Raw genomic sequence first — 27,011 nt, forward strand, 5'->3', positions numbered from 1 at the left:
GAGGCCATCTGTTGTGGAAAATGAATTCAGCCTCATTTGCATGACTGATAAGCAATTTTTTTTTTATCTATTTAACAGAAGGTCATATGCCGGGGATTTGGAGCTCGTGAAAAAAAAAAAAGTGGAAAAAAAAAGAGCCTGGGAGCGGACGAGTGGGGCTGTGTGCATTAGGGGCTGGATGTGGAGGTAAAGCTGCTCTCTTAGGCCCGCTAGCCTCTCCTACTGCCTGTGTCATTCCTGCCCGGACGACATTTTTCCCCCTAAGCTACTGCACACAAAACAGAGCGACAGAGTGAGAAAGCTTTTCCCCACAGCCTTCTTGGAGGCCCCCTGGTTTCTCACCCATTGTTGGTGGGTGTGTTTCAATTTTTTTTTTTTTTTTTGATTCCCTGGACTGTGGGTTATGAAATCAATGCTCGCTGAAGACAAAAGCAGCCTTCCCTGCCTCTCGGTGCTATGCGTGGTCCTCCTCGGCCTCCCACTTGTGGGGGAAAGGGTTTTCTCTTTCTGTGTGTTTTGAGCCAGCACAGTTACCAAAATTGAACTTGCCGTCACTTGTGAGCGGTGCGGGCATGGTGTGAGGTACGTGATGCTCATTAGGTTAATTCTTTGGACTCAGGGGTCAGGATCTGTTTTGCTGGAGCCCAAGGCTTCTGCTGCAGTCTTATTATTTGCTCCTTTTTAAAGTTATTTTTATAGCATGACTGGTAGCCGGAAGGCTCCTGAGGTCTTCAAGCCTCAGAAGCCTGTCTTTAGAGCAAAAATGGGTAATAGATTGCATGCCTGAGCAATGATTTTGTTTATAAGAAGAAATAAAAATAAGAAAAACGAAAAACTTGCTGCATGTGTGGAGGTCGGTGATTTGAGCTGAAGTAACTTCCTGAGAGTGTGGGTAACTTCACTTTACAAACAAGGGAGGATTTTTTATGCAATGGCTGCGGGAAGCTTAGCGACTCCAGAGGCACTGTTGTGTTTGTCTAACTATTAAAAAAAAGTTGATTGATGTTCATTAAACTGGTAAAATCAAATAAAGACTTTTAACAATAACCTCAATGTTTGAAGTTCATAATACCAAACCAGCACTTAATTCATAGCAGAAATCTGTTTTCTAAAATCACTTCATAAACAAAAAGTTGAGTCTTCACACTCTTGCTTGCAGATAGATCTGAATAAACAATAAATAATATAAATATTCACAAGAGTGTGAAGGATACAAAATATATAATAGAGTTTGAATTTAGCATTAATTTAGTCACGATACATTTCTTATTCCATTGAAACTATGTATGTTATAGACCATTATGCTATCTACTTAATTAGGATAAACTAGTTTGTGTAACAACTCTTTTGTTCAAGTGTATACACTTCTTGCTAACACCACAGACAAAAGCATCTGCAACACCCTCATAAGCTTAAAACTGTCTTCCTAATTATTCAAGTTCTTAAAAGTGATGTCATTTTTGCAATGAAAAAGTAAGTTGCCTTTTTACATAGCTAGATACACACTTACTTTAAAAATGGAAGTGTTTTACTCAAAATTCCTTCCTGAAAACAGTATCGTAGGATTCCTGTAAGTTTAACACCCCCAAAACTCCTAGTCCAAAGTGTTGATGATAGGCTTTACACGATGTCCACCCCCCCCAAAGAACTTTATTGTTTTTCTTTCCTCCATTGACCCAAAGGAACATGAATGAATAAATTCCCTCAGTGCAGAAGTCAAATGGCTAAAACTCTCCTTAAAGTTGTACTTCAATATTAGGTTTTATTTATTGTAATATTTGTTTATGCTAGAATACTGCAGGGGTGTTTGTATGATGGAACAATACTCGGTACAGTTTTTAAAACTCTCACTGTGACCCCCCCCCCCATCAGACATTTAAAATATATTTTAGTTTGAGTTTGGAGAAAATAATATTGAATGTTAGTGACACAGTTGAAAGCCTCAAACTACAAAATCTGGGCAGTTTGTGAAGATTCCTGCAATTGAGTTTTCCCTAGCAGGCTAGCAGCAGGGTGGTGGCTGGATCCACAGTGTACTCTGACGGTCTGCGTGGCTGCCTTTTGCTTTCTACCTTCAGCCTTCAGATTTGTGAATCAGATCTGTCAAGTTCTGCAAATCCTCGGACAGAACACAGTTGATTTTCCCCCTCCCCCTCCCAAAGTTAATCACCATCTTGGTTGGCTTCCTCCTTGCCTCCCTGACATTTGACTGCTGCTAATTCACTGATTAATCTCATTAATGTGATTATAGCAGGATTTGGAGCTGGCCGCCATTGTTCTGTAGACAGTGCTATTCAGGCTGAGCACTTCCACACCATTCAGTTTGCTGTGATTTTTCAAAGGCTGGTTGGAGGGAGCCATTGTGATAGGGGTTCCTGGCTTCCTTTCAGCACCGGGAGCTGTCCGTGGCAGATAGCAATTGCATTCAGCAGCGACTTCCTACAGGTTCACTGTCGAAGTGAAAATGGCTCACTTTCATCACCTTAATGACGGTGCTCACTGAGGTAGAAGTCGAGTGGTGTTTATGGTCACAATTGGATGTTTTGGAGATGGTGGCAGCCCAGATCTGTCGCGGATGGTTTTTATTTCGTAAAGACGTTGCAGGTGCTATTGCATGCACATGTTTATAAATTCAGACACAAGAATCTGCCAAAATAACGCATGTGATTTTGGGCTCCAAACTACAAGCATTACTACTTTGGAAGTGAACGCTCTTTACCTCAATGTGTCTGGTTATTAATACAATTAATTTTTTGAAAAGATGAGTCAGGGTTACCTGGTACCCTGGGTGACAGGGACAAGTCTATGCAGAGAAACTTGTACCCAGAGCTACAATCAATGCCAGCTTCATGGGGCTGCATTTGAAGCTGAGGCCAGGATTGAGGCCCAATAACTTGGAGAACACTTATGACTGATACACAAAAATTCTTAAAGGAACATGAACCTACAATGTTCTTTAGAATATATAGCTGCATGAGCGCTATGTGGGGGGGGGGGGGTCAGTGCCCATTAATGTGGCATCTTTATTATTCCTGCCACTTTTTTTCAAAACCTAATTTAATTTATTTTTTACTCTTTTAAACATTTTGACTTCTATCCCCTGTCACCAACCGTCCCACCCTCTGGTGATACCTGTTCATTTTCTTTACCAGCCTTAAAAAAAAAAAAAAGTAAATGAAAGTTATTTTGCAATGTCAAATATTTTAAAAAGTTTTTTATCTGTTTATATTATACAGGGAATTTTCAAATAATGAATTTGCGATTTGAGTATTCATTTGCTTTGTTAGCTTTAGCTAGAGATGCACCATGCGTACAACTTTAAAAAGATGATTACATCTGAGGGTAATTTTGCTAACAAAATAATATTTTAAATGTCACATGTCTAAACCAGACATGCTATGTCTACCTGCAAGCCAATCTACTTTGATGGAGACCTGTTGTTTTAAAAATACATATCATCCATCCTCAAACACTGCTTACTTACTGCGCATTTCAGTAGCCACACTTTAAATTCCAAACAACTGAAAGTTTTAGTCACTCGTGTGTTAAAAAAATAAATCCACTTATGGAACAAGAGAAAATAATGAGGTTCCCTTGGTAGGGACCAATCTGCCCTGAACTTGAACTGAACTGGCTACCCACTTTTCTCAAGGGCTGTGTTTTCTAATCAATAACTAGTTTTTCAAATGCATCTAATATTTGGCCAGGAAGTCTGCAGAGTCCCTTAGAATCCTGCCCAGGAAGCCAGTGAGGGGCAGCTGAAAGAGCTCCAGGCTGCTTTGCTCTCAGGTAGATCACTGCAATGATCTTTCGAGTTTTTAAGAATCGCTCTCTCTCTTTTCTTTCAAAATTGGAAAGCATTCTTTAACAACAGTAACAGGAGGTATAAACTTGAACAAAAACTTGCAAAGCATTGAAATGTGTCTTACAAAGCCGTTTTACCCCACTACATAATGCAACTGACACCCATCTGTATGTACTCCAAACCAAAGATAGCGGATGCCACCAACTTAAACAATAAAGTAGTTTTTGTGTGTTTTGTTTTGCAGTGTGCATGAGGGGGGTTGATATTTAAATAACATCTACGGCTAGTATTTTTAATAAACATTTTAAGTTGGCATATCCCATATATTAGTATATTGCTTAAAATGGTCATAATCGATGCTGGAATTAACATTAAGGATTCTTCTTCTTGTCAGTTATTGTGTGCTTTTTTTTTTTCTGACATCAGATGATTTTAGGGAAACAGCTATCCATTTTCCCATCAGTAGGCTATGTTTCAATGCTCTGTAACTCAGTTTGAAGGATGTTTGTGTTTTCTTCCTTCTTCCTTCCCTCTCTCCCTCTCTCTTCTGGCCTCCCGGCCTCCCTCTAACTCTGCGCCTGCTTATGGCTCAGCCTGGCTCTCTAGTCTGTCTCCATCCCCTCCACACCTGCATTGTTCCAGCACACACAATGTCTGCGACTCTTCTCACAATGAAAGTGTTTTTTAGCGTCGACTTTCTAATGAGCCCTCGGGGTATCTGCAGGAGTAATCAGAGATGGCAGAGAAAATGTAATCCAGGTGTGAGAAAGCTAGAGAGGATGCATAAGTGCTTGTTTTTTGTATGGAAAGGACACTGACCAACCTTGCTGTCTCGGGGCTGGTGGGTAGGAAGGAAATGCTGGGAATGCTATAGCTCTCTCTGAAAGAAAAAGGCCCATGGGGGGGGGGGGGAGGATTCGTGGGGGAGTAGGGAAGGGGAGGGAGGTGTTCTGATGACAGTGGACAGGGCATTGTCTGTAGGAAGATGGAGGGGCACTGGGTGTCCCCAGCAAGCCTCCTTGTGGAGAGCTATGAAGGTTTCTGGCAGGGCACTGGGAAGGGAGCAAACAGTACCCTGTGTAGTAACCACACACCAGGCAGATGCTCTTCAGAGGAATTACCTCTGAGAGCAAGAAGAGGGTGTTCCTGGGACCTTGGGACTGCTGTCAGTCTCCCTCAGAAACCAGTCTGCACTGTGCCTATGGAGGCCCCCAGTGGCTGATCTGTGGGCTCTGCCTTGCACTCCTGTGCACAGGGCTGCCAGTGCGGGTCCTGATGGGAGGGGTGGAGGGAGTACAAACACGGAGGGATCTGTGACCACACGTGCCTGGGGCTCTCCATGGCAGCCGAGGAGCTGCGTGAGTGAGACAGACTGCTGAGGAGGACTTGCTGATGGCCACCAACTCTTCTGCAGAGAGGTACCTCTTCCTTTTCATTTAAAGGTGACATGCGGTTGCTTATTTGCCTGCCTGCTGCAGCCCCCACCTCCTCTGAGCAATGTCTGATCCTGTCTTAAGTACTTCCCAAAGCCATTTCTCCACCTGCCTGGACACCTTCCACTCTTGTCTGGTCGCACCCCGTGACAGAATGGCATGATTTGGGGTACAAAGGGCCAACAATGGACTCTCTTGGCCACAGCTGCCCCTCAGGTAAACACGCCTGTGGGCTGCTTCTCTGAAATCTTCCCAGAGTTGTTCTCATTAGGAGTCTGATATTCAAGCTAGCTTCCAGGAGAGGAGAGGTACTAAGTAAGCAGCCTTTATGATCTAGTGTGTGCCTTTACATTGTGCTCAGAGGCTGGGGAGGGAGGGGGACAGCAATGACCACAGAAAAGCATTTGTTGCTTGCCTGAGTAGCCATTTATAAAATCAGCAATTAAAAAAAATAAAATTAAAATAAAAAGAGCAGATGCTACAGAAAGTTATAGAGCTGTGTTCTCTTTTGTGTTTTTGGCATCTTACCGGGTCTGCTTTTTTTGAGAATAAACTTTTTCTGTTTTCTTTTCAAATGATACTAATGCTGTTATCTAGGGCTGGCAATGCTGAAAGTTACTCAGAGAATAGTTCTGCCCTCTTGTTTTAAAGGAAAATGATAAAAAGGAGCGTGTGCCGGGATGGGATATTGTACTGGCTGGCAAGCCAGGGACACAGTAGCAACCCCTTCGTTAACTCTCTGGTGCCCGTTCTACTGTCTTAAGAAGTGGCAGGGAGGTCTGGATGCTTTTTTGTTTTGTTTTTGTTTTGATATGCAGCCCCATAGCCGTAGTTCCAGTGAGAGCACCAAGGTTCTGCTGACTTTGGTGAGGTTTCTTGGACCATGATATGCATTTACCATAACGTTAACGGTAGGGGAGATTTTCTGAGACACTTCACCTAGCGGGTAGCAGCCAACAGCCAGCCTGCGTATTTAGAGTTCTCATCTATTACATTAAATACAGCACTGCACATCATACACCCTGCTCTAGAGATTTAGAGGCCTGTGGGTACAGTGTAGGAAGCACACAGCACACATCCCAATCTTGCCTGACTGCTGAAAGCCTAGTCAACAGGAAGGCTAGAAATTACTGGTTTTTAACTCACAGCTGTTAGGGTGAGAAGCATCTAGATGAGCGATGAAGTCAGGGTTTGAGGAAATGGCTGCGTTGTGTATTGCTTAAAGGACAGCAGCCCGAGCAGGGTAAGTCAGCAGGATGCTCCCGGTGTGCCTCTGCCGCAGCGATGTGGTCTCTAAGGAAACCTGTGCCTGATGCTCGCAGCCTGGGCAGTGCTGGCGGCCCAGGGCCGTCTGTCTGCTGCCTGCTGATGGAGGCTGCGCCGCATCCACCAGGCAGGGCTCTGCACGCATGCCCGTCTTCCCCGGCGTTTAGTGGTGTCAACTTATTAATTTCCATCTTCGACTTCAGGCCTGTTAGTTTCCTGTCTGAAAGCATTATTACTTTTGTCCATGTGGCAAAATAATTAGCATACAGATGAGAAGTGGCCCCGTGTCTGCGCGCCGATAGAGAGAAGATGTGCGGTTCGAAGTTGATTGGATGAATGGAGAACAAATGGTGGGCGTTCAAAAGCATTAGAAGAGTTTTGTAGTCGCGGAGCAGGCTGGAGAATTTTCTGGGTGAGTCCCTAAGATGGAAGGCAGGGGTGGCTGCCGTGGGAACGACTGCCTGTCAGAGGCTGGCTTAGCTGAAGGTGCGGACAGGGACAGAAGGAGCAGAGAATCCATTCTTCAGGTTTCTCTTTGAAATCCCCTCCAGGTAAATGGGTCCTGTTGTTTCCAGAGCTGTGGCTGCGCTTCCCAAAGTGGAGCAAAGTTCAACTCTTAAGGGCAGTAACAAAAGAATAGTCTTTTTGCTGGTGCGTGGGGGTGGCCTCTTCATCTATCTTCCACGAGTAAGTGTGAAGTGAAAATGAACTGTTTAGAGATTAGTATTTTCGGAATTCTGCAGCAGCCATTATTCACCGTGTTTAATGGATATTTTCTGGGACAGTGTATGGAGACCAGCAGAATTAGCAAATGTTGTTTTGATGACAGCCCAGATGTAATTAGTTTTGACTAGTATATATTTTTCCTAGCTGGAAGGAGATTTGAGCTGATTTAACCAGCTACTTATTGGGGACAGTGGAAATAGAACTGAGGTGTTTGTAGGTCTGTAGGATGCGCAGAGGGGGACATTTTAAACGAATACAACATTTGATGCTGAGTTCTTTTCAGAAAAAAAAAATGATTTTTTTTTTCCAAATCAATTTTCTGAGTTCATAAGTAAAGATGAAGCTTCCTGGAGCCCCGAGTTTCTATTGTCAACTGTGGCACAGATTTCTTATATAATTCCGGGACTACCATGCAGGAGCATGGGTGTTTCCAAATTCAGTTCAAGATCCTTCTGGGGGTGGGGGTCACTGATGAGGAGCCCTTCCTTGTCTTAAGGATTCCTAGCCTCCTTAGAGGGAAAGGTGCGCATTTTAACTGACCTAATTATTCAGTTTGTTTTTAAAGTAAAACTTGAGGGGAGACCATGATCTTTTAACTGTATTTCTGTAGTTTTTATGGATATTTTGTAGCATGGCATGTTTCATTTTGATTTTGGAAAAGACTTTCCCCAAGTGTCGCTAGACTTTAGAAATGACAGTCAATGTGTGACAGAAAAATACAACTTTGGGGGGAGGCTGGTGGGTGTGATTTGTTCTGTTTGAAAACGTGTGCCTGTGTAAAAAGGAAAACCATAAACATCTTCAGTGAGCCCAAGCCTCAGGTGTGACAGACAGGGAGCAGGCTTGTCCCTGATATGTAGAACTTGTCTCTGATCATTTTCTTGGTCAACTTGCAAGTTTCTGAACAGTCGCATTAAGATTTTTTTTGCATAATAGGGAAATTTTCAATTTTTCCATGAATGCATATTTACATATATTTTTTTTTTGTCTATTGCATTTTTTTTTAAATTAGCTAGTAAACTAGAATGAGGGAACAAAAAACCTCAGGTTTTAAATGTCTAGCTCAAAGTAATGAATTCCCAAGAGTTCTTGTTTTCCTGAACTCCTATCTAGGGGGAGGCTGCATTGCATGCTCTTCTCCCATGCTGCTTTCCTTTCCGAGTTGAGCCCATCTTGATGGGCGAAATAACTCTTTTGTTTTCTGGTTATAACTTTCTTGGAGCAGACACCAGCCTTTCCTTTTTAACCTCTGCTTGGCCATTTAGAAGCAGGGAAGCCCTTGAATGTCACTTATCCGCAAGGCTTCCTTTGTGCCCAGCTGCCTCTCACAGGTGAAGTCCATTTTTTTTTTTAAGGGCAACAATTATGTCACAGGAGTTTCCACTCGAGGGAGTTAGTTTTGCCGCTTGTAGCCCTGTCAGCTCCAAGGCTCCTTGCAGTTGATAAGGATTTGATCCAAAGACAATGAGATGTCCCTGAGAGCTGTAAACATGTTCATGCGAGCCAGCCTGAGAATGTGGTGTCTGGGGGAGACTTTTTAATTTTAATTTTTATTTTTTAACTTTTCCTCTGAGGTTGAATATCAACTTTGGGAAAGATTATGACCTTCCATGGCTAAATCATGTAATTCATCCACGAGATTCCAAATGTCAGGTGCCTGCCTTGGCTGCTCTGCTTGCAGTGGTCGCATTGTGGGGGGGGGGGGATTGTATCTCAGGAGCTCTGCTCTCTGCCACATGCATCGCCCATAAGGCTCCTACTGCTTACAAACAGGGGGGAGGGGGATGTCAACAGTTTTCTTCCACGATGTCACTTGACCTTATTTTTTTTAGTATTCCGTGGCCGTGGCATGTTTTCACACACTAAAGAGAATGTGCTGAGCCCTTCCATGGTTACTAAAGTGTAAAGCATGTATGTTTTTAAGGTCGCTGGGATGAAAGTGTTGTGTGGGGGCTGTATTATTTGAGTCGTTGAGCTAATGCGTGCATCGTGGAAACCTTGCTGAGATGTCGGTGGGTGCTCATTGATATAGTTGTCAGAACTTTGTGACTCTGTCCTGTGTGCTGTCTGCTTCCTGCTGAAGTCCAATGGTTTAGGCAGCACACTCCTCAAATTGCCTTGAGAAAATCACCCCAACTGAGCGTTTGCTTCCGATGTTGTTTTCAGGTGGGGTATCAAGCTTGGAACTCTAAATCAAATAACTCAGGGATGAATAATGCGTTGGGCGGGGGGGGGGCAGGGGGCGGGGGGCTGCTTTTTTTAGTGCACCGGCAAGGATTGTCGTAGGATTTCCAGCTCCAACATGGCCTTGAGAGGCACCTAAGCCATTGTCTAAACTGAACCACAGTGTGTTCTAATCTGCACTCACAGAGGGTCTTGACAAAAGTCAGCACCACTCCTCAGTTCTGGGGGCCCCTGCGTCCCTGAGTCCTGTAGGCAGGGGACAGTTTCAGAGGCTGATTTTAAATTTGGTGCTGTCTCCTCTCCCTGGTTCAGGCATTTCCCTTAGCCTGTGCCATCTGAGCAGAAGCTGAACGCACAGTGCACTGTCGCCATGAAACAATGCTAGCCAGACTGGTGGTGGAAATAATCCAGTCTGCAGGGCACCCCATAGAGAGCCATCAAACCGAGTCTGCTCTGGAGCTGTCTATGAGAGTGTGAACATTCAGAAATCAATGCTGCATCTGCTGGTGGACCCTCCGGTTCCCTGAAACCCCCACCTGCCTAATGCATCTGGGCAAGAGCTTTCAGAAGCCAGCTTCCTTCAGGATAAATTTAATACGTCTTGAGGGCCAGGCGCAAGCAAATTGATTCTATCTCTGCAGCAGGAACACTCGTAAACATCTGTAAGGGTACACATCCCCAGCAACCCCAGGATGAGAGGATGCTATTTTGTGAAATATTCTAAGCCTCCTCCCTTCATACCTCATGCCAGCATGGCATTTTTTAATTAGGAAGTTGATTAAAAAGGGCATGGCGGACCAGGATGTGTGGTCCTTTGGCACCCATCCAGCTGTTTGTTGATGGAAGTGTGGAAGGGATTGCCCATCACCCAGTTCAGGAAAGAGAGAGAATCAGCATTGCTGCAGAGCAGAGGGGTGGTAAGAACGGGGCAGCCCTGCACCGTGTACTGAAGGCAGTTGGTTGTGGTTCCCTCTGTGCAGAGCTTTCCTGCAGACAGACTTGCCGGTTTCCTCCATGACCCAGGTCACGTGTGCTTTGCACATACCTGGGAACGCTGGGCAACTCTGTGTTTTACAATGAGGAATTCTGGGCTTCTGGCTTTCCAGTAGTCAATAGGAAAAGTCATAATTGTTTGCATTTTCTGGATGGGCACCTCTCTTGGCCACATTTCCTGTGGGTCGTCTCAGGAGTGATAGCTAGCTCTTCTAAACTCTAGGATGCAGTACTGTCAGCCTCAATAGTAACTGGTTTTGTTTGGGCTACTTTTTTTCTTTCTTTTAAAAGAAAATTCTTTTCTTTGCAGGATCTTTTTCGAGCTTGAAGTATATTACCACAGGAATAAAATTTTATGCCTACTTGTAGTGTTCCCATGGCCAATGTGGTGTGAATAAGTGCCCTGTTATGAACTTAACCCTGTCCATCCTCATTGTTTGCACGCTTCCTGAGACCGAGTGTGCCCGGGGAAAGCAGAGACAGATCGGCACCTAAGACCGACACCAAGACCCTCAAGCCGAGGGAGGGACCCTGGAGCTTTCACAGGATCTCGAGGGAGCTGCTCAAGGCTCAAGACAGGGGACATGGGGAGATGTCATGCCTCCAGTGGGACTGATCAGCTGATTGGCAGCCAGCCTGTCTTTTGTTCTCATCCCCCTTGAAACTGCATGCAAGTTTGCTAATGATTTTCAGATTCTGTGTTTTAGGAAAGTTCAGTGATAGATCTCTAGCCGTCAGCAGCCGTGATGGGCAGGCTTCTCTATTCCAGCCTCTTCCCTCGGCGATGTAATATGGTTGACACTGAAGATAAAGAGTGTCACTTTTTAAAGTCACTCTCTCCCTCCACTCTTCTGCCACGGATGGAATATCCAGGCAGTGCACACACCTTATGCTCCTACTGTGTGCAGAGCCAAGAGAGTGTGAAACATCCTTGCAGGTAGTCAGGACCTAAGTGTCTGTCTGTCTGTCCAGATGCTGACAAAAGGTAATGATAATGCCTGCAGGGCATCTTTCCTCTATTTTACCCAAATAGATTTGGAAATAGATTTTTTTCTCTTCTAATCTAAGCAGAGTGGGCTGAGTTCCTTGTTTCCTCTTCCTAGGTGGTGAATACTCTGGTGGTCTCCTGAATAGTAGCATAGTTGCATAATACTGCATAAGTGTATTTCTCTATTAATTGCGTATTGGAGTGTACCTCCTTCTTATAAGAGCAAGAAATAAAAGTCCAGCTCTTTCGTGGGTTCTAGATCGCTGGTCTTCTTTCCCATGACTCCACTCACATGGGACACAGAGTCAAGGTGACAAGTCTTTTCTCATTTGAGGATGCGAGACAGTAAACAGAATGGTGTTTTGAAGAAGGAATATTGGTAAATGTCAGATGTCTGTTGCTCAGTTTCTGGACATTTCAAAACTGTGGGTAGTAGGGATCAACAACAGCCTGGGGTGGGGTGTGGTTAAGGCCTCTATTTGCTCACTGAGGCCCAGACTTCCAGAAGACAGACAGACCTCTGGGCTAGCCAGCATCCCTGCTAGATGTACAATATGAGCTGTCCTGCCACTGTGCAGCCAGCTGAAGAGCCATTGGCTACAGAAGCCTCTGGCAGCAGGAGGAGGAGAATTCAAATGAGAAGCCGGTGAGACATTTAGACACGGGAGCTGCCACCTTGCCATGCAGCAGACTCCACGGAACGAACCTGTCAGTTCAGGGTTAAAATCCTGCTGTTAAATCCTCTAACAGACAAGCTTGGTTAGGGTTAAATTTTTATATTCTCTTGGAGTATGGGAAAGCGAGTGCTGCAGGCATCAGAACGCCACATATCTTTCTTAAATGGAGTCATATTGCATAAAGCAAGAGGTTTGAGTAGCTGCCGACTGCTCACATATGACAAGAAAGAGATCCTAACCAGGTATTTAGGTAGATTCTAGTTTCATTTTTATTTGTCCATTGTCTTTCATGGGATGTGTGACTCTAAATTAGAATTCATAAAAATCCCCCGCCGAGCTTCCCAGTGCCCTTTTCTATGATCCTGAGAGGAGTCATGGAGGCCTTGCCACCCAAATATTCTTTGGCTAATTTGTTGTTACTGGGATATTGTTAGCTCCAAAACAACCCTTCTCCCTCAGAGACCCATAGTGCACGCCAGGCTGTGTCATGTCCGTCCCCCAGGGACGTGCTGGCACACCTGTTTACAAACGGGCTGGGCCACCTGTTCCTTCGGCTTCAGTGCTAATGATCAGAAAAGGGGTCAGATGGGCAGGGTCATGTGAGTGGTAGACATCCATGGTGAGCCCACAGGTCCCTCGAACATGTAATGCCAATAGCTGGTCCATTTCGAGTAAGTTAGAAAATACACTCAACCTGGAGTCACAGACTAAATCACGAATATCAGCGATCCAGAGACTAGGTGTGGAGTGTGTGTGTCAGAACTGGTTCAGCCAATAAGATCTCATGTTCACCATTTCCCAGTCTGCCTTTCTTAAATGAAGCAGGTGAAGATGAAAGTTTCCTTTTGCTGGAAGGTGTTGCTGAGGTGGAGGCCACTTAGGTCAGGCACATCAGAAAATGGCAATATCAATAGACACATTAATATGAAAGGGGACATTTTCATGGGGTCCCATCCCTAGATACTGAAGTATAGCAGCTAATGGCTGCTCAGAGAAGGAGAATTAGCCTCTCCCAGGGATGAACCTTCATTGGCTGTCCAATGCGGAGTAGTCAGCCCTGAACCCATGTGCACACAAGCAGTAAAAACAACTCATAAGGTTGTGTTCAGTTGTTTGTGCATACATAGACTCATGTATGTGACAACCAGAAGAGGCTGTCACTTTTAAGGGGGAGGCAAGTGAAGGCCTAGAGGGAAGAAAGGAAGAGGAAAAGTGATGTAATTATATTTTGACTAAAAATGGATTTTTTTCTTTACAAAAATCTTTAGTAAGACAAACAAAGCTATCCCTGCAGCCTTGCAAGGTTTGCCTATCTGCACTGGGATTTGTCTTTCACTTCGTCTTGTGACTAGGAACTTGCAGTTGGGGCCACATACCGCCCTCACCTTGATCCTTTTGGCTTTTACTTCTAGTCCTAGTTGCTTCTGCCTTTAGGTTGTGTCTATCAGAGGGCGGGCAGGCCTTGGAATGTAGTTCAATATTTTCCTTTACTGACTTCTCTGGTCTTTACCAAGAGACAGAGCATCACCCATGCCTGGCTCGATTCAATCAACTGGACTGTGTGTGCATTGTATGTTTCCAGCAAATTCCTCAGCATATTAGAAATTATCCATCAATTCATTGATTAGTTTTCTGTGAGCTTCCGCCAGAAGGCTTTTCTACTGAGCACCAAACAGGTAGCCATCCCTAGTTTTATTTGCTCCCATGTCCCTTTTATTTTCCATGTGAAATTTCCGTCAGTAGTTCACTTTGGCTTGGCCTCTTTGGAAGGTGCTGGATGGAAGGCAGTGTGTTGTGTTCTGGCTCCCCACAAGACCTGGGGGTGACTTTGAGCACATTGGCTCTGCAGTCATCTCTTTGTGTGTTGTTTCAGAGGGGGGACGGGGAGTCCACCACTTCCCAAACCCCTTTCCAAAATTAATACCGCTGGAAGGAAAGCAGAGGCCTGGAGCCCTCCCACCAGGATTCTAGTGATAACCCAGAGCAAATTCACAGAGGCCAGCCAGGGAAATGAAATGGCCTTCACACAACCAAACGCCTTTCAGTTTTGCAGGAAAAAAAAAATCATCCCATGGAACAAACACGTGCCTGGCCCTTCCTTTGTTAGTTTTGTCCAATGTATGCCTGTGACTTGAAATGAAGTCACACGTTTGACAAGCATTCTGTTATGGCAACTGTAGGTGGGCAGGTCTTCTGACAGATATCACAGGGGCACACACCGGGATGGCTCTGGGTGTCACTTCTTGGTTTCTCTTGGCTCTATCACTTTCATGGGTCTTTCTTCTCATGAAGCAGGCAAATAAAGTGACTGGCTTGGACTAAATGAAGCACCCCCCCCCCCCCCGCATCTTAAGGGCTTAACATTACTTTTAGAGGCAGCATTTAGGGGATGCATGGGTTAAATGGGAACACAGTTTTAGTAACTAAAATCCATTACACAATCCACATCCTAATTCTGATAGCCTAGAGTAGACAGCACACGCACACAAAATGGCAAGCCAGAACCTGTGGCTTCAAATAAACACCACTGATTACCACTGCAGCCAATGTCATGTTCAGCAGCACCTCATGTGGGCCATGGTACATCTGCAGAATTCCTCAGTGAAACTTTGAGCATGTTGCCAATAGTGGGGAAGGACATAGCATAGGGGGATCAGGCCCCAGGCGAGGTAGAGCCCCCACATCATCCCTGATGGCAAGGAGGGTCATGGAAACTCTCCAGAACACTAGTACTTTTAAAATAAAGCCAAAATAAAGAGTTAGGGGGATGAGGGGAGGTAGAACTGAGCACGGCTAGGTAGGGCCAAAGGCCTTGGTAATGCTAGACAGGAATCAGTTACTGTCCATTTCACAATGCCTGAAGCAAGGAGTTTGAACGTTTCTGTCAGGAAGAAGGGTTTGACCAGCACTGATGTAAACTACCTCTACACAGTGAACACCTGCCCATAAATGTCCCTTGATATCCCTAATGCATGTGAATATGTATGTGTCATTTAAACTGGGCAGTTTTAAGGATCCATGTCCAATTTAATAAAATCATCCAGCCTTTCAAAAAGTTAAAATGTGGCACAGGAAACTTCCCTCTGCTTATTGGGGAGTAGATCTCATACTGGAAGGGGTGAGAAGGTCCAACAAAGGGAGAAGTTACTCGGTACCTACAGGAGGGGTGGTAAGGAAAAGCTATACACTGTTAGATTTCCTCTTTTTGAGATTAGAGAGAAAGAATAAAGTCTACTGGCCATAAAGATATGCCTAAGTTAGGAGTTTTCTACCCTTGTCTCAGTTATGGTTCAACCTGGGTCCAACTAGGATCAAGAACTCAGTCCTGTCGAGTGACAAGGACCCACGCTCTGTGACTCATGAGCAAAGCCAGACACATGTTACAGTAGGAAGCTAATGAAAGGGGACTCTCAGGAAATCAGCTGTGGACAAAAAGAAGACAGTCAGAATGTCCTTACCAAACCCATCACACTAAAGCTTTCCTCGTACTATGCTAAGAATGCAAGAATCTGCAGGACTGCTGAATCCGGTCAGATTCAGAACCATGCAACTGCAGGCCTACTTGCTACCTGTCTCCTCTCTAAAAGTCTACAGAAATGCTGTAGCTTCTATCTAAATATATGACAGCCTGATTGCTTATTAACCATGTAGTTAACAGGATGATTAAATCTTAATCTTGTAGCCTTCGTGAGCAAGTTCCATTCTTGAAGATTTATTTTTTACTTTGTGGGTATGCATGAGTGTCTGCATGTATGCATGCATCTGTACCACAGGCATGCTTAGTGCTGTTGGAGGCCAAATGAGAGCGTTAAATCTTCTGTACCTGGAGATGAGACCATTGCAAGCCACCATGCAGGTACTGGAAGTCGATCCTGGGTTCTCTCTGAGAACAGCAAATGCTCTTGCTTGTTTCCAACAAGTTTCTAACAGCTGAGCCATCTCTCCAACTCCTAGGCTGGAAAAATTTGAGAAAATAATGGAAGCAGAGGTGAGGGGATAGCTCAGTCAGTAAATTGCCTGCAAGTGTGCAAGTGTGAGGACCTGAACTTGGGTTTCCCCAGCACTCACATAAATACTGAGCGTGGTGGCATGCGTCTCAGAGACAGAAGTAGCCCTGGGGTTCACCAGTCTCCTGTTCCAGTTGACCAGTGAGCTCTGGATGCAGTGAGAGACCCTGCCTCAAAAACGAAGGTGCAAAGTAACTGAGGAAGACACTTGACCTCAATTTCTGGCTTCCACATACCTGCTCACTAATGTGCACACACAGCAGCATGCACACATGCACATGTACACACACACATGCACACACACAAATGTAAAAATGGAGAAAATAATGAAACCAGGTAAAATAGGTACTTTTTCCTTTGCTCTGCAAATCTCCATGTGCATTTGGGACTTCCTTCCTGGAGGCATGGTAGAAAGATCTGTTTTTCTACAACCCCAATAGCAGGAAAAGGGCAGAATCCCAAATCGCTTGCCTACTGAGGCACAAAGGTAGGCGAGCTGTTCAGTGTGGGTTTCAAAACAGTTCTCAGCTTAGAAAGAGCTCCTGGTTTCAAAGGAAGACCAATGTCATGCATGAATTGCAGCAGTATAAATGCGCAGTTGTTCAGTGTTTTCGGGCTTGTAGCAGAGCAGTGGGGTGAAGCAGCTCCCCACGGTCTCATCCGTGGCCCCTCCTCCTCACATTTCCCCGGGAAGCATCAGACAGGACTTCTTCCTTCCTCTTTATACACTCATAACTTCTTAAAATTAATAGTTATTTTTCTAAACACAGTGGTACAGGCCTGCCATTCCAGCTACTCCACTAGGGAGGCCTACACCAGAACATCCCATGTTGAAGTCAACTTGGCAACTTAGTGAGACCTGACCTTCAAATAAAATGTCAGCAAGGAGATGGAGATGTAGCTCAGGGGTGGAGTATCATCAGCCTGACCTGTGGAAGACCATGCAACCATCAGTCCCAGTACCCCCACACAAATAAAGGATCTTAATCATGTTAGCGAGACCTTCTTCCGAAGGTCTAAGTTATCTGCTTTTAGATCCTGCTTAATGTAACTAGGCATCCCCTGGACCAGGCTCTGGGGCCTCTGCAAGGAGCTCCTAAGTAAGCAGATGCTATCACCAGTTCAGTATGGTTCAGGTATATAGGATGGAAGGACAGGTTAGGCTTTTTGTTTTCATATCAGCCAAGACCTCCAGAAAGTGGTGTACCATATTTCATAAGAATAACTGTGTATGCATGTTGCGTGTGGGGTGGAGAGGTGCATGGCTTCTCTTCAGGCTCCAGAATCATTGCTGCTCCCGTTCCTCTACCCTGTTCCTTGGAGCTCAGTCCACCTCCAAGCTGAGCTTCTTTAGCGTCATCTGTTGTTTGCAAATAGCAGCCACTCAGCTACTGGCTGACTCAGCACTAAAGACGCAGCCTTTTCTGCACAACCTCTTTCCTTTCCTATCTTCCTCTTCCTCTCTATCTACTTCCGGCCAGAGCCTCCCTTGATTCCTCTGCATTAATGTCCCTCCTTCTATCTCTCTGTCCCACACCTTCTGATGAAATGTCTGATAGGCAGAGAAAGAATGTAATAGATACATAAACACACACACACACACACACACACAGAGAGAGAGAGAGAGAGAGAGAGAGAGAGAGAGAGATCTGTGGGCTGTGAAAATTCTCAGTAATCCCCATGTGCTTACCATAGTCTCACATGTGTGTGTGTGAGGGACCAGACCCCAGGTGGAAGAAAGTGGGAGAGTGGCAGGGAGACACCCAACCTTCTGGGTGACTCTACCCTCTTTGCTCCCCGTTAGACTCTTCTTTGGACAGTTCCCTCTCCAAACTCAGGCTGTAGGCTCTTCTCCACTGCTCTCCTTAAGGTCAGAGTGCCCCACTTCCCCCAGAAGCACTGCTATGCACCCATCCTCAGCCCTTGTGACTGACCAATAAGGCAGGAGCTAATGGGAGGGCCTTACTACTATAGGGAAACACATCAGGAAACCAACCTGCTTGAGCATGCCCCTTAACACCTGGAACAGAGGTACACTTCCCCACTGATGGCCCAAGGTATGGCAGAACTGATTGGAACTGGGTGGAATACTTTTCTGATAAAGTGTGGCTGCTTGAAAAATACCTTATTATGGACACCTGTCCATCACGTCTGATGCAATCAGGATAGAACACAGGTTTAATTGACTGCATGAGTCTTGTACCTGGCAGAGGCTTTTCTGTCTCCCTTCATGGTCCACTACCCTTTTCCCTGCGACATACATGTCGGAAAGCCAGGCCAAGTCAGAGAAATGAGACTCTTGAGACCTGGCCTTGTCACCCATCATTCCTAGTACCTGAGGGATGGCTTACACCAATGGCATGAAGCATGCCCACTCCATGTCTTTTTCCAGAGACACAAGTCACGGGTTGTGATTTCTCCATAGGATGTCCTCTGGCAAAGGGCTTCACACTAGACATGCTGGTCTCGGGTTCTCAGCTGAGCCAACCATTGGAGAATGGCTTTTCTGTGTATCTCATATCTTGTAAACCCCTCACACAGTAGACATGGAGAGCTGGGCAATGTTTCTCAGATGAGGCAGAGCAGCAACCTCATCCAGGTCACAGAAGCCTAGCTAAATGCACACAGCATTCACAGGCTGGATAAAGATGTGTGTCCATTTCCTTAAGTTCTCAGCTTAGCTCCGGCATTAGCTTCCTTTTCTGATGCCCTGCATGATCTTTTTTTTTTTTTTTTGTTCAAACCCCAGGTTCTTCATTTGTCATGAGTAATCTTGAAATTAGATATTTGTCTGTGTTCAGACCCAAAGCCATAGCTGAAATTGTGAGGTGTCAGGAGGGCAGAGAGACCAAATGTCAGCATTTCGTGGCAGAGCCCAAAAGGTACCATGTGTCTGGATGGAGGGAGTAGTGAATGTCTGTGTTTTTTGAGTCTGCTATTGATTTTTCTTGCTGGCTGTGTATTCGGGGCATTTCTGCTGCAACCCCTCTGATCTAAATGATTGTGGTGAAGTTGTTGCTTAGACAAGATCATCTTCGGGGGGAACTGTGTGTAAGGAGAAAACCAGAGAGTACTGCCCTTTTGTCAAGGAAGTTTCTGTACTCTGTGGAAGAAAGACACTTTCGTGGATAACTCCAGTACAGGCTGGCATGGGATGAAAATAGGGAGGGGTTGCCAAGAAGGCACTGTGGTTTTCTGAGAAGATTTTGCTAGGCAGGACAGTGATGGGGATAACGTGGAGGTGGCGTTTGCCACAATCCCAGAAGGAAAGGCAGGATGTCTATAGATAAAGGCATGGGAAGAAATCTCATCAGGAGAAATGGATGCTTCTCTAGGGGTAATCTAGAGAACCTTCTTGGTGAGAAGGCAGTTTCTGTATGGGGAACCCCAGAGAGCCACCTGGAGCACAGGTGTAGCAGGTCATCGGGGGTCAGAAGCCACCTTACCACAGTCTCTGGTGCTGAGCCCATGACTTCACTCTCCTGATAATGGGAAATTACGAAAAGCTTTTGTGTGGCTGAATGACAAGGCCAGAGCTTTTCTCTGGGATAATTAATCTGGCAGCCAGTCAGTGGCTACTTCCTGCCAATTGCATCTCTAAAATAGCTCCCCCAACTGCCGCGTCCCCTCCACCCCTTCCACGCTTTCTTTGGGACTGTCACTTATCCTCTCATGCTACCCCATCTCACAACTTGCCAATCATCTGTACCCTGTGGTGTGGGAGACTCCCGGACAGGCTACCATCAGAGTCACATGGCTGTACCTCTGTCACCCACATCAGGCCGAGCCTCGAGAGCCAGAGCTCTCTGCTCAGGGTCTGTGTGCTGGCCACTCCTATTGTCCCTTCCCCTTTGTGGGTCCTCCTCCTTACCCACATCCCATCACTCTGCCAAGGCTGTATTTCTACCACGCCCACCTGTGCCTTTCCATTGGCATCCCTCCTCTTTCCCCTGAGTGTTCACCAGGAAGATTGCCTTGTATTTATAGATGCATATATCATGGTACTACCGTCTCAGAGACCAGGACACAGTTTACCAGTTCTGTGACGGGTCAGTCTGTGTGCCATTGCCGCTGGTGACTTGGTTTGTGCTCCTGATTCACTGTATTCTACTGGAGAGAGATGCAGGGGACCTCACCTCAGTATATCTCACTGTCCCACAGTCTTGGCTACTTTTCCATTTTGTGCTAAAGCACCAAGGCCAAGGCATCTTTTAGGAGGAAAAGTTATTGGGGGTTTATACTTCCAGAAGGTAAGGGTAGGACCACCATAGTGGTGAGCGTGGCAGCACACAGGCAGGCCAAGCTCTGGAGTAGCAGCTAAGAGCTTAGATAGTCTTCATAAGCACAGGGCATAAGGAGCTAACTGGAAGTGATGTTGGCTTTTGAAGCCTCAAACCGTCTCCCACTCTGTGACATTCCTCCTCCAACAAGGCCACACCTCCTAACCCATCGAAATAGCTCCAACAACTGAGGACCAAGTATCCAAACATAGGAGCCTATGGCGGGATTCTCACTCAAATCCTAGACATTGACAACCCTGCTGATAAGGAATAAAGCTACTTTGCCTCTCAGCAGAGGACTTCTTGTGTGTGTCTCTGTCCTACCGCACATCCTGGTATTTAGAACGAGGCATGGTGTCATCGTGGGGAAAGCCATCACAAGTCACAACCCACAGACCTCCTGTAACTGCCTGCTTTGAGTTATTTTAGATAGACTAGGAAGATTATGTTAGCTCTTCATCGCTGTGACGAAATACCTGAGGGATCAGTATGAGCAAGGAAAGATTTATCTTAGCACATGGCTTCCCGGGTGTCAGTCCGACGCTGGCTCCATTACTTTTCATTGTCTCTGGCTGGCTAGTGTCAACTTATGGCTTCCCAGGTTTCAGTACGTGGCTGGCTCCATTGCTTTTAGGTTTGTGGTAGAGCAGAAACATTTGGCAAAAGGCAGTGGTGGATCCAATCTGCTCATTTCCTGCCTGCAAAATGAGTGACAGGAAGGGGCCAAAGACAAGCCACATCCTTGCGAGATCCAGCCCACTCCTGTAGTGACTGACTTTCTTCAAACGGTTCTCATCTTGCGATGCTCCATTTGGTCAATGGGCTGACCCATTGTTGAGGTCATCTTCCTCATCATCCAACCAGCTATTAGCACCACAGGGGATCAAAGCTTCAATACATGAGCCTTGGGGCCATTTATCCCTAAATCATAACAGTCTCAAACTCCCTGTGCGTGATGTCCCACATAGGGAGCACCAGATTTCTGCACATCTTCTCTCCTTTATCTGCTGTGAAAGAAGAGTGTTCTGGCTTACTCTGTCCCTTTGATAGCACTCAGAAGATAACTGCATGTCTGCCTTGGGAGACCACTCTCACCCTGCCACACACACGGAAGACCTTGGGTACCAGCACAGAAATTCCTGTTAAAAAGCTTTAGAAGGTGAAGGTCATCTCTGTCTCTAGCATTTCCTCTGATCAGGGCTAAAACCAGAGTGGGAGAAGCAAGGACAGATACAGAGCTCAGTTGACCCAGACCCAGGGTCAGGCAGAGAAAGTATGAAGCCATAGGACTTCCTGCTCCAGAGCCAGATTCAGGATCACACTGAGAAGGAAACCTCAAATTCTTCTTGTTCTAGATTCAGTAATGTCACCTTCAGATATCTGAAAAGAATGTCCTTGAACTTAGAAGTTGAGTATGGTGAGTCCACTATCCAGAAACAGCCATCAGCTTGACATGTCATTGGCGGGGTCGTAGCTCAGTGAAGAGTGATTGTACAATAACGCGAGGCCTGGGTTCCACCCCCCCACCCTGATCCCCCATCCTACATCGACATCTCTGCTCATCTCTCCTACCACAGAGCTTCTGGGCTCACAGCCTGAGTGATGCCCCCGTCTCTAAGGCAGAAAGAATATCTCCTGTTTTGTGATTTTTTTTTTAAAGACTAAAAGCTGCTCCAATAATTGCAATAGTGGGACTGAGCTGGATTAACGTTTTTCTGGGAAACAGATATTTGGATATCTATATCTGGAAAATAGATCCTTCGTATCTGTGTATTTAAACCAACAGTGGCGTGATGGATTCATTTCAGCTACTGAACGTAAAAGGAGTAAGCTTCTTAGTGGGATGGTGAAGTACACAGGGCAGGAACTTCTTCAGCTACTTGCCGCAAATGCTTCTGGGGAATCCAGTTCATTGGTATCCTTCTCACCTTGTCTAACGCTGCTAAAAGGGGGAGAGTATAGATGGATGTTCAGAGAATTTTCACTTCATTTCCAAGGCAGGTCGAAACTCCTGATGTCACAGAACATGCTTTGTGGGAGGTGGTATGTGTTTCCACTGAGAAAATACGTGCAGTCTGGGTTTGTTCATTAGCACCGTATAAAACCAAGTGTGATGGAACATTGTAACCACAGCACTTCAGAGAGAGAAGTGAGAGAGTCAGAAGTTCAAGGTCACCTTCAGCCACAAACAGCCTAGGTTACACAAGACCCTGTTTCAAAAAACCAAAAACAATCTTTTTTATTCCATTCCCAGCAAACTTCAGGTTACAATGACCACATCAGCTCTAGGATTCTTATGATGTCCTCAGAGACCAATCATTTCCTCCAAACGCCGTGTCCGTGAGTTTAGACCCTGAACTAGAGGGGACTGTAGGTGTTCACCAGCCCCAGGCGGCTGCTTGTCTCTGTAAATAAAGTATTATTGGGACATTGCCATGTCATCTGTTTGTATACTATTGTGAAGGCTCAGGTCATGGGATGAGGGTGCCCAGGCTGTTTGGTCAGTAGTGAGAATCAGAGAGACAGACACTCTACGGCTGGACCTTAGTCACCAGGAGTGAGCTGGAAAGAAGTGAGCAGCTTTGCGGAAGGAAGGACAGCAGCACAGAGGTAACACCGAAATCAAGGGAGGAGGATTTAGGGGATGCAGGGTAGCAAGTACGGTGAGATGGTAGAGCCGGTGAGACCCAGCACAGGAGATGCCTTCCCCGCACTGCGCAGCGAGTGTTGCTCTTCTCCTGAGACTGTGGCCGACCTTAGGAGTCCCCTCTGGTCCCATCCTAGTAGCAGGTGTCCTCGGTCCTGCTCTCTGATTCTCCAGCCCCCGGATCTCTCAGGCTGCTGACCTTGACCACGTGGTGATGCGTATTCACACCTCCACAATATGGAGTCTTCCATCTTCACATCTGCAGGAGAGCTATCCTAGCTTAGGCTGCTGTCCAGCTTCAATAGCTCCTGTGGTTCATGCTTTTCTTATTTGGCTACAAGGTAGCTCCCAGGTCATATGGCTGTTGGAGCCAGTACAGCTATAGCGCAAGTTTCCTGTCTTGCATCTTCTTTGTTCGGTACCTCTCAGTAACTCCAACTCAAGTATTTGTTCAGGAATAAAGCCCTCATCAAGAGATAGGAACTAGGGCATCTTTGCCTCCTCTTCCCAGGGTGACTGTGAGCAAGCCAGGCCACTGTGGTACAACAGGTTGAGTGATGTTGTCCCTGATGACCACTGATACTTGATGAACACTGGTTCCTGAAAGATGCTATGGTCTTTTACACACTGTTCTAGGACACAAGGTAGCAGCTACTACTTTGATTGTCAGCGACTTCTGTTGCCATCACAGTCAAGACCTGTGTCTGTTTCCACACCTGCCGTTTTGGCTTGTGACTGTTCCCAGATTAGTTGGTGGCCTCCTGGTGGCCTCTTGTGGGCACATGACTCTTCTTGGGAGGTTGCCACCCAGTATAACTTGATGAGTGCTGTCTTTTTGTGCTGTGTTTTCCCCTGCTCACCCTAGCACATCCCTTTAGCTGAGATAAGGTAGACTCGAGCACTGACGTCCCCCCTTCCAGTCTGAAACTGACTAAAAGTTGTGATTTTCCTCAGGAACCAACAACATCTAATTTTCAATATTTGAAGGCATTGTTCCCTGTAAAGAATAGCACTATGGGGTGCTCTTGTAGAGGAAGGGAGAATGGAAAGTGGGCCCAGTGAGGAAGTACAGGCGCGCAATGAGAAGAAAGGATTTCTAGCTTAGGTGTGCTGAGCCATAAACAGACCACCCTGGGAGTAAGCTGAAACTGTGGCTTGTTGGATAGCTGTGAATATGTGGACTGAAGAATTACCTTATCAAGAGGGCTAGAGGATGAGAGATCACAGGACTTGTTTCTGAGACACAAAAGTTCTGAAAACTCTAGTACTGAAGACGGTCATTGATATGATATTGTTTTATATTGTTTTTAACATGTGCCTGAGAGTGAGCCTGGCTACTCATGCAGTAGCAGATATCCAGGGATATATGTTGAATGGCTTACCGAGTGGATGGAAATTAATTCTGACGATGAAGGAGGCACCTTGCAAGCAACCCTGAGCAATCAACTGGCCCTTCAAGGACTTGGTTGATACGTCAGATCACGCTTGAATTTACCATGTCTGTAATGTGATTTTCAACCTTGATCCCATCAGAGCTTTAGGTGAGACAAAGACCCTATTTCAATTCTTTCAGAATTCAGGCACCCGCTCCGCGTTCTACTTTCTGTTCAGTCCCAGCCATTTGAACACACAGAGCTGTTGATCTTTCCAGGATGGAAAGAACTCATTGTTCATTGTGAGCAGACACCAGCCACGGGGATGTGCATATATCAGCATATTTAGTGGCAGGCACACTTGCTGCAATTTGACATCTCAGTCAAGTTTGTCTTGAAGTCTGGCAGCCCCTCCTCCTCCTCATTTCTAAGGAAAGTGGTCCCACGTGCCCAAGCTTACCGCATGCAGATACCCAGACTCACAGTGGAGAAGAGCAGACAGCATCATTTCCGAATAGATTTTTATCTACAGGTCCAACACATTCTGACTATTTAGACAACAGTCACTGGCTGGTTGGTTGGCTAATTCCTTTTTGTTCCTCACCTTTGGGTCTTCAGTTTGGCTACCCGCTTGCAGAATGCCTTTGTGCTTCCCTGTGTCATGTCTATATTTCTGATTTTTGGAGAGAATCCTGTACAGTTGATTTCTTTTCCACATGGGAATGTTCTGTGTGCTAGCAAAGCAGATTCATGCTGACACAGTAAGCAAGGAAGGTAGTGCTGTCCCATGTGGACATACACGTTGGAGTACATGTACCTGTGCTCCGTTCAGAGAAGAGCAAACCATGCCTTCTCTACAATTGTATCAACAGGATTTAACTTAGCACCTGATACAGGTTTGAATGCTTTTGCTTGGTTGAATACACGTGATATCTGGGCCACCACTTAGATCTCTGTGTTGTCTCCTTACTTAACCTTCCAGCTAGGGGGGAAAAGAAAGGTTTTTAGAGCGGTTAGATTTATGTAACCTTCAAATCTTGTTTCATTCGTCATCAAAAACCAGGTGCTGAGAGCAATGTGTCATGCGGCACCTGGCGAGGCTCAAGTGTGAGATGAAGACTTGCTGATAAAGTGATGAAAAATTAGTCTGTACATCCACGTATGTGACATGGGGTATCCAGGAGACCAAAGGGGAATTCCCAGCATCTCTATCAAATGAAGTTTCTGTATAGGAAGGAAAAGCAAGAGCGGAAGAACGAAAGGAAGGGAGGGAGGGAGGGAGGGAGGGAGGGAGGGAGGGAGAAAGACAGAGGCAGGCAGAGAGACCAGTAGACAAAGGAAAGAGTGAAGTCAATAAGAAGAAAAACATGGCAGTGCAAACAGGCCAGGGCCAGGCTTGTCTCAGGGACACAACTGATAAAGGTGATGTAGGCTCAAGAGTTCCTCTCTGAGTAGAAAGAGCATGGCAGACTTAGGTCCCTGTGGGTGGGCTATGTATCCAAAAACAATCAAGAAAGGCACAGTCACCTCTGCTGTACCAGAGGACATATATCAGTCTTGACACTGATGGTCCCTGGCATCTACAGGGATAAGGGCCTTCTTTGTACACCGGTCAAGGCAAGTTTGAAACTGGTGACATCAGAGAGAGCCACCCATCCCATGCTCCCAGACATGGAGCAAAATTCTTTTAAACTTACCATACTAAGAAAACCAATACTTACATATGAAAGGGCCTGTTTTATTTATGGAATATTGTTCAAGCTGGGAGGATATGGCTACATTCAGATACATACAAGAACAAGGTATGGTCTTCATTCATGAAGAATAAGGAGAAAGATCTTGAAACGTTTACCCTTCCTTGGTCTTCAGCAAGATTGGTCTGTGGACAATTTCACATTACCTAAAATTGATTATACAAGTCTGAGAGTTAAGCTTCTAAGAATAGTACTCTTCTGATGTCCGATAACTGTTCAAGAAACAAAACAATTGGTCCACACTTCCACAAGCCTTGTAAACACATATCTGAACATCTCCATGAGATTCTATCACTTGAAAAGGAAAGATCCTATAGCTTCTGTGTTCAGGAACCCCTGCTGTCATTTTTTAACAGATATGTTGATCAGTTCTAAATAAAGCTGAGGAAAATTAGATGATTATCAGCTTGAGATTATGAGCTTCCAGCTTCATTGATGATTGCTATTTCACTTGAAGGAAGCCCACCAGTGTGTTGATTACTGAGTAAGAGTGGAGTGTACAGAGGCGGTGAAATCTCTGTCCTCAGGTTGTGCATTAGAATGAAACGGGAGACCTCACTCCCAAACAGGCCCAGTGTGCCTCACCCTCTCTGCACACAGAGGCCCCGAGATCCTGCCTATGACACATTCACTTGCCAATCACAAATGGGGCCTCCTTTTCTAATAGCTCCAGCAGAGCTTGAGGCTTGCCCCCACAGGGACCCGCCCACAGGAAGCCTTCATGAATCACTGAGCAGAGACATGCTTTGGGGAGACTGTGGGCATGTCTGCACCGAGCAGTGCCAGGACTTCCCACGGTCGGTGGCTGTTTTACCTCAGGAAGATCCTTGGTGCTTCCATTGGGAAGAGCACACTGCTCCCAAAAGGGTCACGGCCCT

The 27,011-nt window shown here is 45.7% G+C and overlaps 1 protein-coding gene across 14 annotated transcripts in view; it reads left to right on the plus strand.

The window, feature by feature from the left end:
- The first annotated feature begins 237 nt into the window (after positions 1 to 237).
- The window catches only part of Myt1l (myelin transcription factor 1 like), a 401,242-nt gene continuing 374,468 nt past the window's right edge, over positions 238 to 27,011 (plus strand). For 7 of the 14 annotated variants that reach the window (XM_041630187.1, XM_041630191.1, XM_041630192.1 and 4 more), the window contains exon 1: positions 6,287 to 6,916. The gene's annotated coding sequence lies outside the window, so the exon portion shown is untranslated. The other 7 variants (XM_041630196.1, XM_041630195.1, XM_041630198.1 and 4 more) reach the window with 5 other exon arrangements.

The sequence above is a fragment of the Microtus oregoni genome, unplaced genomic scaffold, assembly GCF_018167655.1.
Source record: "Microtus oregoni isolate MIOR12 unplaced genomic scaffold, Mior012 000034F_ref0000314, whole genome shotgun sequence".
In the NCBI taxonomy this organism is placed as follows: Eukaryota; Metazoa; Chordata; class Mammalia; order Rodentia; family Cricetidae; genus Microtus; species Microtus oregoni.